This window comes from Leuciscus leuciscus, assembly GCF_965113295.1.
Source record: "Leuciscus leuciscus genome assembly, chromosome: 19".
NCBI lineage: Eukaryota > Metazoa > Chordata > Actinopteri > Cypriniformes > Leuciscidae > Leuciscus > Leuciscus leuciscus.
The window spans coordinates 17,304,579-17,316,952 of record NC_138743.1 but is presented as its reverse complement, the minus strand read 5'-3'; the positions used below and the strand labels follow the sequence as shown (position 1 = coordinate 17,316,952).

General features: G+C 39.1%; 2 long non-coding RNA genes across 2 annotated transcripts; one reads left to right on the top strand and one right to left on the bottom strand.

The window, feature by feature from the left end:
* Positions 1–1,295: 1,295 nt before the first annotated feature.
* On the top strand, positions 1,296–10,019 carry LOC309482287. Its single transcript, XR_014200281.1, has 4 exons — positions 1,296–2,302; positions 5,036–5,201; positions 6,004–6,078; positions 6,531–10,019. It is a non-coding gene; the product is annotated as an uncharacterized lncRNA (long non-coding RNA).
* On the bottom strand, positions 2,293–3,691 carry LOC309482288. Its single transcript, XR_014200282.1, has 3 exons — positions 3,585–3,691; positions 3,197–3,253; positions 2,293–3,080 (listed from the first exon to the last, which is right to left on the bottom strand). It is a non-coding gene; the product is annotated as an uncharacterized lncRNA (long non-coding RNA).
* Positions 10,020–12,374: the final 2,355 nt, after the last annotated feature.

The following is a 12,374-nucleotide window of genomic DNA, read 5'->3' as shown; positions in this document are numbered from 1 at the left end:
CTGGGTTGCTGCCCTGTATATGTCCACGGGGGAGCCACCTGGTCAACCCACAATAGGACAGGATGAACTGATTCAAGCCCAGAAAGAAGATTCTGTAATCTCTCAAGTGAGACAATGGAAGGAGGAGGGTGTCACCCTCACAGACGAGATGAGAGGAGTTTTGACAGGAACCAACAGAAAGCTGATGTATGAGTGGAATAAGCTACAGCTTGAGGGAGGACTCCTATATCGAAGAACGAGGGAGAGAAAACAGCTTGTCTTACCGAGCAAGTACAAAAAGCTGGCACTTGAACACCTCCATGACAAGATGGGACACGTGGGTACAGAGCGAGTACTGAGCCTGGTGAGGGAACGGTTCTACTGGCCATACATGAAAGCTGAAGTGGAAGAATATGTGACCAGGAAGTGCCCGTGTATAAAACAGAAGAAACCGACTGTACATGTTCGAGCGCCCATGGGTTGCATCACAACACACTCACCTATGGAGCCGTTCTGCATTGACTACCTGCACCTGGAACCGAGCCGTGGAGGATATGAATATATCCTGGTCGTCATGGACCATTTCACAAGGTTCGCCCAAGCCTACCCAACCAAGAACAAGTCAGGGCGGACTGCAGATGAACGCTTGTTCCAAGATTACATTCCGCGCTTTGGATACCCGGCCAAGTTACATAACGACCAGGGCCGTGAGTTTGAGAATGAGCTTTTTCGCACTCTCCAACAGTTCGCTGGATCGGCCACTCTCGGACGTCGCCATACCATCCCCAAGGAAACCCAGTCGAGAGGTTCAATCGGACCCTACTACAGATGTTGAGGACACTGGCAGACAAAGAAAAAGAAAAGTGGAAAGAGCACTTACCTCAAATCGTGCATGCCTACAACTGTACACGGCACGAGTCCACTGGATAATTCTCCCTTTTACCTTTTGTACGGACGGCATCCTCACCTTCCAGTAGACCTGATCTTCGGCCTGGTGGAGCCAATGGATGGAGTCACTCCAAAAGGATATGCAAATCAGTGGGCGGCACGGATGGCTGAGGCATACAAGATTGCTGAAGGAAACAGTCGCCAAGCAAGTGCGAGAGGGAAGGCTCAATATGACCGAAAGGCGAGATGAGTGGCACTGAAAGTGGGAGACCGAGTGCTTGTCAGAAACCTTGGAGAACGAGGAGGTCCAGGGAAGTTACGGTCCTACTGGGAAAAGATGGTCTACGTGGTGAAGGGGCAGGTGTCTGATAACCCAGTTTATGTAGTCTCCCCTGAAAATGGGGACAAGAAGAAAACTAGGACACTGCACCGGAATCTACTACTACTGGTGATTGACTTACCTGTGGAGGCTCCCGCGACGGCATTCCAATCGACAAAACCTGAAAGACAGAGAAAGACAAAAGGTCAGTCACCCAACAGAGAAAACAACAGAGACCAAGACAGTGACGTGACAGACTGATGAGGAAAGTAGTGGAGGAGGATACTGGCTGAGAAACCCAGTTGGCTGGACAGAACCAATGAATAGCCACCCACCTGAGCAAGCATCTGTAAGAGAAGAGTTCAATCAAACACAAAGAAAGGAAGTATCAAGAATACTGGAAAAGTCACCAGAAAGAGAAGTGAATACTTACCTGGTACCACCTGTGGAGGATGATGTGGATGAGGAGAGGGAAACAGCTGCTTGTGTTGAGCCAGAGGGAGTAGCAAGAGAGGCTGAAAGTCCAAGTGTGGGGGATGAAACTGCAGTTAGAAGGTCTACAAGAGAGAAAAGGCCACGACAGATCTACACTTATGACACTTTAGGTCAGCCTGTGCTAAAGCAATACTCAACACTCAATGCAGTGACAGCATGTCCGATCACACATGTACCTGTCTGTGGTATAAATAGTTACTTACCACAAATTAGTTATACCAATCCATACACTCCCCACACATACATGCCTTACAATTTTACTGTCCCTGTGTGTTGATTGCACATATAGGAGGTAAGAGGTAGACCATTGCAGCTTTTCTTATTTTGTCAGGGAGAGTGTGATACACACAAAGTATGTACACAATTGTGTTTTCTTTTCCCTTTTCTGAATATGTACATGTATAAAATGATTGCATTATTTTCTTATGTTGTGTTGAAATACTAATTAACCAATGTATATTTACATTTGTATGGAGAGAAATGAAGGACTCTTATTTTGACATTCTGGCTCGAGAGTCGCGAACGGAGCAGTGATCTGCGCATGCTTCCTCATATCTGTAGAGGAGCTGTATCAGAGCAGACGCGACTCTCTTGTCTCTTTCTTTGAATCCTGTTTTGCAGGTAAAAATATTGATATACAAAAGAGAAACCCTTGAAATATACCACAGCAATTGCACTATTACCATGTTTGGTAAACGCATGGAGAATGTAAAATGTTAAATGTGTTTATATGATGACGTTTTGTTCGTCTTGATCAGGGCCGTGCAGAGACCTCTGGAGGGGCAGGTGCTCAAAGTATAAAAGGGGGCACATGGAACAAGGCTTTAAATAGGGCTGTGCTCAAAATATCAATACAGCAATATATCAATATGGATGATTCTGTATCGATACGGCAGCAAATGCATTGATGCAGTTTTGAAAAAGAAACAGAACAGAAAAGACTAATTTTAAGTTTAAGAGTAAAAATGTATGTGCACCTATTAATAACTCTGGGATTAGAAACTGAAGTATCTTAAATTGTCCCAACCTGATGGATTTTTCTTCTCTGTTAAACAGAATAATAAAGAACAGCTGTAATAGTAAACTGTGTAGGACAAAATCAACGTGGCCCATGTTTCGTTCAGTACAGTACAGTTTTATTTAATGCCATGTCAGCATCTGTGGCTACTTTCATGGCATAAACTGATTTACAAAAATACAAGAGTTACATTTATACAATGAAAATAAAAACAAAGCAAACAGAAAAAATACAGCAATTAATACTTTACAAGATTTTTAACATTAATGTGGTACCTGTTCTGGTAAATTCTTACTAAAGTCCTTAAGTGAGTTTGCTGCCTTTTCTGTTGCTGTTGCTGCTGCTGCTGATGATGATGATACTGCTGGAGTTGATCTGAGACTGTAGACATTAAAACAAACATATAGGAGATATATTAGCTGATTAAACAATTTTTATGTGACCATGACAAGATGTAAAGATTACTGACAGTGTATAGAACTGGCTAGCTCACTGACCTGCTGTAAAGCTGCAGACTCTGCCCAGGCTGTTAGGGGAGATGTTCACAGAGGCTGCTGCACACAAAACATAAGATACTGGTAAGCCTTACCAGTGTTGAGATAATAATTTTTAAGGCACTCTACGTTTTTTTTTTTATTAATACTGTAGAAATAATAACAATAGTTTAAAGTATAAATAATAGTTTTTAGTCAAATAACATAAAAAGACCAGACCCTCTGAAACTTGTCTCTCTCAAACAGCAAGCTAACGTTACTTCTACAGCCTACACACAGCAATATAAACAACATCTCTGTCTGCATGCTCTCTTCACGTCGTTCTTGTAAAATAATAATAATAAGTAAACAAACATCAAAAGCACTTCGCTGAGAATGAAACACCACTTACCAGCAGCCGCAGAGTTGAAGATATCCTCTGGTAGTGCGCGTAGCCGCGCGAAATTAAAAAATGCGCGTGCAGCGTGAGGAATCGTCCCGGATGAGTTCGTAAGGTGAAAGGTCGTCATTTTATTTACGGCTAAATTATTATTCATTAATTTTACTAATAGTTAGATTGGGCAGGCATCCACAAAAGGGCCTTTAATTAAAAAAAAAGGAGAGGAAATTTTGCCTTGACAAAAGGGCACTTTGGGCACCAAGGGGCAAAAGGGCAGGTGCTGGAGCACCCAACGCCCCCCCCTCTGCACGTGCCTGGTCTTGATGTATGCTCTCTATAACGTTAAGAAAAGAAGTTAAGTTATGCTCCAGTGGTCATTATAATCGAACTAGTATTGTATTAATAGTTGTTTGATCATAAAAAGTTTGTTTGCCTGTGTTAATGAGTGAATAGGTAGAGTTAAGTGTATATTTGAAGCTCACTCTGTGATCACATTTGCCGCGCTTGCCAGTCACGTGACCAGGCATTGAGGGAAGCATGGAAAGTTACTGAATCTCTCTGTATTCATTATAATCCATTCCTGTAAAGGTAAAAGAGTGAATTGTGTTTCACGACTGTTTTAAAAAGCAAGTGCCTTTTGGAAAACAGTCTTTCCCAGTATATATGAAGTAAATTCATATTAAATATCATTGTGTTAATGAATATTTCTATTACTGTTTATAAAATATAATACATATATAAGTTAAATGTTAACTAAAGATGGTAAAGTGAAGAAATGAGACTTCTGATTCTGAAAGTGATTTATTTTGATGTTGGTGACAAAAGTGATGTGATGAGACAGACAAAAGAATGTGAATTAATACTTTAAAAGCAACTGTTGTGCTAAAATTGACTTATTGTGTATAAAATAAATATATCTGCAGAGGAGCTGTATCAGAGCAGACGCGACTCTCTTGTCTCTTTCTTTGAATCCTGTTTTGCAGATATCACAGTAATCTTGTCAGCTGGGTCTCCTGAGCCGGGGCCTGCAACATTAGTAAAAACTAACTTCTGCGATTAGATCCTGATTTTAATTTTTTTTAATCTACAACCTTAATAACTGACACAGAATTAAGAAAGTCCTAAAGTTAATAATATAATTTTATTTTTTTGGCTACTCATTGCTTTCCTGTTGGTTTCCTATGTCAGAAAAAAGATTATGTGTTTTATTCATAGCAATCAAAGTAGAGTAAAGGAAAAAATTACTTTATGAGTAAAGGAAAAAATACTATGCTATAGGTTTTTTTAAATTTTTTTTTTTTTTTTTTTTTTTACTGATGTTCCTTAACTCAACCTCAGTGCACGTGTCTTTCCGGGTTTTTTTTTGTTTGTTTGTTTTTTTGCCTTTAGTCTAAAAGTTTGTAAGCACATTTTGTACAGGCTGCTTGTATGTCAGCTCTGATTAATTTCTCATTGATTCACAGGTAAATGCTCCCAGGCTTTAGATTGCAAAGAGATGAATGAAGAACGAAGCCTTAGGACAAAAGTGGGTCATACCTGCTGTCTAGGGACAATTTTACTCAGTCCTGTGCTCAGAGTTTTCCAGCAAAGCTGCACCCAATGGGAAGACTACTTAAACTGAAGAAACAGGTAAGGCTCCTTAGCCAATAATGTTGCCTCATTATCAACATGATAAACCTATACAGCTAACATCTTCACTTCAAAACCACATGAAAAGCCTATTTAAAAAACATTTTTTCCCCTTCAAGGTTTCAATTTAACAGATAACCCTTGCAAAATTCTTAAAAATATATTATTTCTTATCATTTTAACATTAATTTTGTAAAATTTTTTACTAAATAATACATGAAAAGCCCCTTTTTACATTATAGTTGTTACTATTTAGCAAACTTACAATGTCTTTTTTATTAAACACTTTGTAAAATAAAGCTAATGTATATAAAATAAATGTTAATTCAAGTGGTGGGGAGTGGGGGCCTGAGCTTGAGACACAGAAACATGGTATCCTATTGCTCAGAAGATTTTAAACAGTAACAGACATTTAAAAAAATGTAAAACAACAGCAACAACAACAAAACATCTATGATGTTGTATAAGTCACATTTGGTTGTGGTTTCAGTTTCTGTTCCTTGTACTCTTAGTTGGTATGTTCTTGTTTTCCTGTTACTTATGTTCCCATTGCTAGTTTGTTACCATGATTTCACATCATTATCACTTGTGTCTTGTTTAGTTCCTCATTATCTTGTGTATTTATTGCTCTCAGTTCAGGGTCCACTATTGCCTTTATGTTTGCATGTAAAACAGTTGCATTCTCCTTCTCCCGTGTTCCTTTTTTCTTTTTTTGTTACCATCACTGTTATTTTTGTAAGCAAAAGTTAAGCTGCAATTAGATCTGCATCTCCTCTTTCCTTGCCTGACTCTGCCACGACAGAATACTGGACCAAAATGGATCTAGCAGCCTGTCTCCACCTCACCCAGGATGATCGCTCCCTTGAGGACCACACCAGTGAGTTTTTGGACCTCGCTCATCAGACACAAGACTATTTGTTGAATTATTATTATTATTACATTTTTGGTTACACTTTATTTCAATTGTCCACTTTAGACATTCTACTAACTATAATTAACTTTGCAACTACAGTACATGCCATCTAACTCTCATAAGAGTATTAGTAGACTGTACTATAATGTTAGGTGTTAGGATTTGGTTTAGTAGAATGAGTTTGTTGACATGTAGTTGCAGAATTACAGAATTAGTTTATAGAATGTCTGTTGGGGAGAATCAAAATAAAGTGTAAGCAGATATTAAGAAGACAGTCTACTAACTCTGACTGGTAGTAGGCATGTAAAGGTACGTATAGTTAGTAGAATGTCTAAAGTGGACAATCGAAATAAAGTCTTACCTTTTTTTTTATACAGGACTGAATGAACATTTAATGAGTCAGATTCTGTTTTCAGTTGATGATCCTCGTGGGAGATTTATTAATTTTGTCGAGCTGGTGCTCGTTATGAGTGGTTCCTCTTTACCATGGGTGAGGTGGAGAAGGACTTTAACTGCCACTCGCCCACCACGGACTAAGAGCCAGAGCTGGCAGTGGAGATGTTCATCCTGGAGCTAGAACCGGCAGCCATATTCATCCTAGAGTTCAAGCCTGTCACCATGTCTTTCCCATCCCGGCATTACTTCCCACCGGTATTATTGGACTCGCTGGTTTCCACCTGTTGCCCTTCTTCCTCCACTGGTTCTGTCCAGCCTCCAAGCTCCTTCATCTCCACTGGTTCCACCAGTTCCCTTAATCCGCCTCTTCCGTCAGTTCCACACGGCTTCCTGACTCTGCCTCCACCACTGACTCTGTCCGGTTCCCTGGATCAACCCAGTTTTCTGGCTCCGCCTCATTCTCCTGATCCACTTGCTCTCCTTGGTCCCTCCCTGAGTATATTAGTTTAATGCTGTTCTAACACATCTTAAGATTTCTAAGATGCGGACAAGAAAATGAAACAACTTGGGATTTGAACTTCAGATCACACCATCAATTAATGAAGTTTCTTCAAATTGTCCACACAGATTCACCATTGCTCTGTAAATTTGATCATTGACTAAAATATAATTTTATCCTTGTGCTTGTCTAATGGTCTAACCAATATTTTTTCTTATTTTCTTCTTATTTATTCATTATTTATTTATTTATTTGAAAGTCAACATTCATGCCTTTCCGTATAAGGTATTTGGCTTTGGGTACATTGGCTACGGACATGAGTGATACTGTACATCAAGTAATGTGGCTTGTTAAGGAGAGGTGTGCTATGCATAAGTAATTCAACTTAGACTAGATGATTTTCAACTGGCAGAGGATAAAACAGGCTAAAAATTCTATATACTTACATTGAAGGAGGGACCCAATCCATATGGTCTGACCAGAATATCATAAAGACTAAAGAATGGGGTCTTTTAACTTTAACAAGTAAGCAACCACCCAGGAACACCTTAGAACCTATATAGCAATGCCTTCACAACCACCCACAACACACTAGCACCATTGCTGCGAGTACTACTCATGGTTTCTTCACAAATGTAAACATCTAGATTCATATTGATTTATCTTTTTGTGTACTTTTTTTATATTTTACGTAAGTGTGGCCACAGCCATTTGTAACTTGAATGTGCAAGTTATTTTAACTGTACAAAAACAGGTTGTTATGCTGCTTTATAGCAAACCATTCTTGGGACGGCCCTGCATAGCAGCTAATGAATCAGAAGTCTCGCACATTCTCGGACCGTTTTTTTAGATGTCAGTGAATGATAGTCCACAAAACTAAAAAGTGTTCTTTTTTTGGTACTGTTTTATGTTTAGCTCTGCCTACATTCAAGTGTGCCTTTGATGCCTTGTCTTTGCTTTTACATCCACATCCATTGGTATTCTAGTGGTGTCTGCTTCTCCGATATGATCTAGTTTAAACACACGTCGGGGAGTCTGCCGAGAGCTAACAGCACAGCCCTTGCACTTCATAAATCTAAAGGACAGACGAGGAGGAGAACTATACACACAGTAATACAGCAGAAACACTCTCTCCCTGAGCCAGGGGCGGAGCTTTGGTGTTTCGCTCTCATTCTGGATCAGAGCTGTCAGATGTCTGCTTGGTGTGGGTCTGCTAAGGTAAAGTCCCATAAGAAAAGAGAAAAAAACTTTTTTTCTGAAGGAGGAGAAGGTACTGGGTCAAAGCTAACAGCCTCTATCGTTTTAGCTTCAGGCTGATGAAAAAGACTAGAAATATCCAAGAAAACTGATTAGACCTATGAAATATAAGACACCATGAAATGGCTTGACTGTTGAAACAAGAAGTTGATGTGGGACATATTAAAGAGATAAAAAATTAAATAAAAAATTATGCCAGAGGTGCAAATCATGGTTTTCTATGTGCTACTTGCTAGTTGGTTGCAGGTGGTATTACTAAAGGCACTTTTCAGTATCTCTGACAATCGACAGACTAGAACTATTTTATTTCCAATAGAGAATAGTATGCAAGCTGCATGGAGTACCGACCATATGGGTGCATTGAAATATTTGCACAAACACCAGCACACAAACACCAGCACTAACTCTTAAGACTAGAACGTATGCGACTGCCTGACTGGATGTGATGTATTCTAGTCAAAAGTGTTAGGTGAGAATTGCCAATAGTTTTTGTTAATCTTTAAACAGTATTTCTGTAAAATTGGCGGTTATGAATTATTGTCTGAAATAATTATTTTATGAATAAATAATTGTTTTATAAATATTTATGTTGAATAGCCCTAGAAAGCCTAAATATTTTCTTTCAAACATATTGGTCATTTGTTTTGCGTGCAGATACATTCATTATTCATTCATTCATTGGTTATGTCACATCCATCAGCTGGAGTGCCCTTGATCTCCACCAGAGGGCACTCCTACCAAGTCCATTGCCACCACTTCATGGACTACACTTCCCAGAACTCACTGCCCGGTCACATCATCCCTGATTGTTCTCAACTGTTTCTCATTACATTGTCAGTCCCTGCCAGTCACTCTTTGCAAAGTCTTGTATGTGTTTGGACTCGGAGATAAATCTTACAGGAACAGACTCTGGACTGTGCTCAGGGGCTGATGCGGACTCTGGATGTGAGGACTGAGGAATGGAGAACTTCCTAAGAGCTGCTCTAACAGAAATGATGGAGGGGTTCGCTAACTTTGTCGCCAGGTCCGTGCTGTTTGAAACAGCTTTCCTAGACTTGGGAAAGGACATTTTGATGCGGACTTCATTGCAGGAAGGGACTCTCGACTCTCGTGCTCGCGTGAGGAGTGAAGATGGCTAAGGACTTGGGAGAGCTCTGTGGTGTGTATTGGCGCGACTGGAAAAAACCTCTGGCGCCAGGATGGTTGAAGTGGACTGGAGAGAAAGCGACTGAGTGGAACTGCCATCTTTTTCGACCTCACCAACAGTGAGGGAAGAACCACTTAGCCACAGCACATGTTCAATATAACTCTCAAGAGAACAAGTGGTAGCTGACGCTGGTATCTGGTGATAAAAATGGTTGTCTAATCAGCTCCAAAACCTGATATTCATGGTACCATCATTCCATGGAACCAGGCTAGAGAGCTCAAAAAATTATTTTACGTAATCTTCAATTGAACGACCATCCTGAAAAATGGATATGAACTGATTCGCAGGATTGCTAAGAGTGAGGAAAAGGCTCATAGTGTTGTTTTTTGTTGTGGTCTGGTCTTCTGTCATGCAACAGTAGAGAAGACACGGAGGTAAACATCTTTATTAAAGGTTTGGTGGTGATCTGGAAGATCTTCACACAGGTGAGTAAATAGCATAAGCAGTTCAAATGGCAGTCACACTTAACTGACGAGTCTTTCTACTTGCAGGGTTGAAGACAAGCACGATGAAGATAACAGGTCAGATGAAACGAGTCTCTGGAAGAGGATGTTTTTTTGTTTTTTTGGTTAGCATGTTGTGCTTAGGTTGTGTTCCTCAAAATCATGCTTGTGCATTTTAATCAAGTTAAACTGTTGCAATGTCTCTTATTATGATTGGAATTGATTCGATTGGAATTAATAATTTTTTTTTGGATGCGCAATCAATGGATTTGGCAATTTGGATGTACATCTGAGTGCAAGATCATTCATCTGTGTTTTAAGTATGAAAGCTTTAGCGTAAGTTCTGCCAGGACGACTCAATTGTTACGTCATTTATTACCTTCTCATCTAACCAATCGTGTTCTAATACTCGTAGTATAAAAGATCGGTACTTACACACGTCTGAGTTTGCAGATGCTGATGCCAACATTCACCTCCATCCTCCCCACCACCAGGATGGTCCCTTCCCATACATCCCCGGGGGTCGGCTGCGCCCCTGCCTTCGTCTTCAGGCAGGAAATGCAGATTCCGTTACTTCCGTTACCAAAGAACTTTATAACACAGTACTTGCTGGGCTGTTAATAAATTTATGCCATGATACGTTATTTTGCCTCTGAGTCTTTCTGGTAGAACTGTTTTCTTAGATGAAGGCATTTTAAATGTGCATATTTGCTAAATCTTATTACTACTTTGAATTCCTTGTTACATCCCAGAGAAACAGTTCAAATTATTCTTTTTTGAATGTGGCATTTATATTATTGATTTTGTTTTGTATTTAACCCTCTTAATTAATCTGTTTAAATTAATCTAATTAAATGAAAACCATTAATTTGTGCTCTGTGATTAAGACTGTATCTGGCATCAGTTCAAACTATTCAAATGGCCGCTGCTGAGAATGCTGATAAATGGAGTAAACAAGGAGACTGTAACCTGGCCAGTGAGAGTGTACCTGGCTCTGAAGGGACCTCCAGGCTAAAAAAAAAGATCTGACCGTGTGTTTTCCACCATGAAAGGAAGGAGGTCAATTCAGTCAATCCTGTGAACACCCACCTTATCCAAATAACTGCTAGGCTCGTAAGAGAGGAAAGCAAGGTCAGGAGAGACTTCTAAGCTTACAAGGGTATATAAACTGGCCAGAGCTGGCCTTTAAAGCCATGCAGAGAAACACAGCAGGAATAGGTCTCAAAAATGTTACACACAGATGATTAGGGCCGTGTTTGCCAGTCCTTGTTGTTTGTCTCTTTTGTATTAAGAGTCTCGATTACAAGTTTCAGGATTTTAGTTTTCATTTTTGGTTGTCTAGATTAAGGGTGCGTCTCAATGAACTCCTTAGCTTCCTAGGTTGTGAATCAGTATTTGAATCAGTATGTGAATCAGACTCTATTTCGCGTACACTAATTCGGGCACTGGTAAGGACAGTGAGGACCCGGGCTCAGACATTGGAACAATGATGACTCTATTTCCGGCGACATGAAAATGTCCTCATTGTGCAACATATTTAAAGCATTTATGAACAACAACAGAACTAATATCTTTATTATATAATTTTTTGATGTTATTTAAAGTACATTATGATAAGTACTTTGCTTGTTACATAGACGTGCAACATTTCAACCGTAAAAAATTTAAATTAAAATAAGAGCTAGATTATGTTCATTACCTGTCTAGCGATGTATGTTTATGCTGAAATATAATTAAATAATGGTTTGAATTTTAAAAACAAATATATTGAGTATCATTATGTGTAGGGAACATGATGGTGCATTTCATGGTGCATTGTGGGACTTTTTAGAGAGTGAACATTTCAGTGCACTGGTAGGATTTTGCGATGGAGGTAGTCCTTAAAATGGCCCAAAGTGCATTGGGTTGAAGTGAGCTAACAGTTAGTAAGATACTGTTCTTCTGTATCAGCTATTTTTGGTAGGACTGTGAAGCAGGGCTGGTTATCTTTATCCCTAAACATTAATGATTGGATTTGTAAATTTACTGGCATTTCTTTTGTAATATATGCATCTGTATTATTTATGTCCTTTTTGTAATTGTCTTATATGATCTTAAATGTATTTGCTTAGAAATAAACTGAATGTGTTAAAGTGTTCAATACAAAAATAAAATCATGAGATTCCATTAATTATTTTAACCTTCAAAACAAATGCAAAATAATTTCTGTTTTGTAAAACAAAAAAGTAAAAGATATATATATATATATAGTAAATATAGTAAAATATTTAGTATAGTAAAATGTCTTTTGGGAGCATCACGATAAAGAGTTAGCAGAAATTAAGCAGACAGTCTAATACTCTAATGACTGCTAGTTGACATGTAGTTTTAAAGTTACTTGTTGTTATTGTAGAATGTCTAAAGTGGACTATGGAAATAAAGTGTTACCAGATGTTTCATATGTGCTATGACCTTGAAA